Here is a 3026-nt window from a genome sequence, read left to right on the forward strand (position 1 = left end):
AGGGGATTTTACCTAGGGTTTTGGGTAGCATACAGGGAAAGGGTGGTCCTTTAGGTCAGAGAGGGAAGAGGTCATGTGTTGATGTGAGTTTGTTGTTCACACCTGACTGAGATTATATGCTATTGTTGCACTGTACTGTAGATGCACTACTATTATGTTTTGCACTCTAAAATGCTGAAAGTCGGCATTTTTACTATTGTTTTGTGATGAAAGGGTGGTCTTTTAGTTGATATTTAGTACATCATTGTGTTTGAAAATCAGAGTACAGATTCAGTTAGAGTTTGAGCACTGTACTTTATCAGTTGAAACTAGTCCTGACCATCTCAGGCCCGGCCATGTTGGCCCACCCAGGCCCGGCCCTAAAATCCAGGGCCTAGGCCCGATGGGCTTGCCCATGGGCTGGACTTGGGCCCGACTTTTGAGCCCACCAGTAGGGCTTGGACGGGCTTGGGCTTGGCATATTGGCATTTTAAGGAAGAGGCCCGGCCCACGGCCCTAAGCCCTAAGGGCTTTTTAGGGCTTTTTACCAGATGGGTCGGGCTTGGGCTTGAAAGTAGGCCCAGTGATAGGGCCTGGGAGGGCCTGGGCCTCAGTTTTCTGTCGTGGGATTTTTCAGGCCCGGTCCAAGCCCGGCCCGGCCCGGCCCATGGCCAGATATAGTTGAAACTATAATTCAGATAGAGTTGAATGTGTTGTGCACTGGAAATTTCATGTGTCAATTATTGCAGTGACAAATGGAGAAGCTTGCCGGTTATTCTCAGTGGAGTTTGAGCACAACGGAATTTTCTTGGGGGAATGCATAGGTGGAGAAATGAAGTTCTCTTACATTGGGTGCAGTCATGAAGCTTTTGACTACTGTCATTCAAACACATGGGAAAACACTGGGGATGATCAAGTATTGCTTGGCAAGGATGGACTATGACCCTACAGACCCTCAAATCAAGGTGTGCTGGATTTTGCCAGGGAAAGACTATGGTGATGGCCTGCTATGTGTTGACAATCCAGATGTTATAGCTGCTATGGTGAGGTCCAGCAGAGAAGCCAAGACATTGGATTTGTTAGTTGATGAGGAGAATAGGACTCAGACATTATATCCTGATATCATACTAAAAGGATGCCCAAATGCAGATGGAAATGAGGATGCAGAGAATGCAGAGGAAGGAGAGGATGCAGAGGCAGATCATGATCATGATGCAGAGAATGCAGAGGAAGGAGAGGATGCAGAGGAAGGAGAGAATGAAACTAACTCAGACTTTTATGAGAGTGACTATGATTGTGAAGATGGAGGTGATGATTTGTTTGCTCAGAATGTGGACAAATCATTGAATGACAACAATGAAGAAGAGGAAGAGATATTTGAGGAGGAAGATCCACTGGATGATGATGAGCTCAACCTGTCAAAAGATGAGTTGGAGAAGTTGAAATATACAATCAGAACATTCAATGCAGAAATGGACATGAGCAACCCAATCTTCAGGGTTGGGCAAGTATTTGGAGAAATGAAAGAGCTAAGGGAAGCAGTCACTGCATACACAGTCAAAAACAGAGTGAAAATCTTCAAACCTAGAAACGAGATAGAGAGATTCATTAGTGTGTGTGTGTCAACCAGATTGCCCTTGGAGGTTGAAAGCATCTAGAGACAACAGAACAGGAAGCATTGTCATTAGAGAGTACAATGGAGAGCACACCTGTCAGAAAACATGGGATTCCAAGTGCTTGATAGTAAAGTACCTGACTGAGATATTTATTGATGAGTTCAGAGACAACAAGAGCATGGACTTGGGTACATTTGGAAGAAAAGTTCAGCAGAAGTTCAAGCTTAATCTAGTGAGAATGAAGCTTGGCAGGACCAGTCGTTCCGCGCGCATGTTAGAGAGGTGTGCACTTGGTTCCAGACCCCGAAGATGATGCTCAGTCATGCGCGCGGGTTGGCCAAGCAGCTGACGGACGGCGAGAAGGCGCGTGCCTTCCCCACAGGCCTCACAGTGCCGCCGTCGTCCTTCCTCATCTGGGCAATGCATGAGGGCACGCTCAGCATGGATCCATACCAGCGAGCTAGGTGGTGGATGTACCACTCCACCACCTCTCTGGCCCCGCCCCCCCTCGACGGCGACCCTGCGGACATCGTCGGTGTCATGCTCGCGCTGCCTGCTTCAGTCGACCCTGCGGACTACGCCTCTGACGACGACCTGACAAAGATTGTTGTCATCACTGACGACGACACGGATGAGGACGAGGTTGTGCTCGTTGCGCCGGTCGCCGTTGAGGGTGGCAGAAACATGCCCATCGACGTCGAGCTCTTGCCCGACGTCGAGCTCCTGCCAGAAGAGGTGAAGGTCGAAGAAGAAGAAGAGGTGAAGGAGCCAGAGCAAAAGAAGAAGGGGGCAGTGAAGAAGGAGCTGAAGAAGGTGCGTCGCTCCATCCGCATGTAACAGCTGAAGAAGTGAAGAAGCAGTGAAGATGTCTGCAGCTGAAGAAGGGAGTAGTTAGGTATACTGATCTATATATTGGCATATAAGTTACCCATGTTGAACTGAAGATGCTGTTGAACTGGTGTTATCTATTTTGAGCAGCTGCTGTTGAACTGTTGTTATCTATGTTGCCTATGTACTGCATGTTCTCTGCCATGTTGTGCCCATATGCACACATCCAAAAATAGAATGTACCAGGTGCTCACTTTCTGCCAAATATGCGAATATTCCAAACTGTACTACCTGAAGATCCTTGGGCCCCTTCCTAATATAGTGGTCTGAATTTAACTTAACTGAAATTTACACTGTTAAGTTAACTGAATTTTGCTTGATCTGAATTTTGCTTGCGGTTAAGTTAACTGAAATTTGCTTGCATTATCTGAATTTTGCTGCAACTATCTGAATTTTGGTACAATGCACACTTTCAGTTCTTTGAAAAACAATTTCATCATCATTTCTTCATGAGGCAAAAACAATTTCATCATCATCACCATGTGCACAATTTCAGTGCTCTCAAAAACAATTTCAGTTCATCATTTCTTCATTTGGTCACTA

The sequence above is a fragment of the Triticum dicoccoides genome, chromosome 4B, assembly GCF_002162155.2.
Source record: "Triticum dicoccoides isolate Atlit2015 ecotype Zavitan chromosome 4B, WEW_v2.0, whole genome shotgun sequence".
NCBI classification, from domain to species: domain Eukaryota; kingdom Viridiplantae; phylum Streptophyta; class Magnoliopsida; order Poales; family Poaceae; genus Triticum; species Triticum dicoccoides.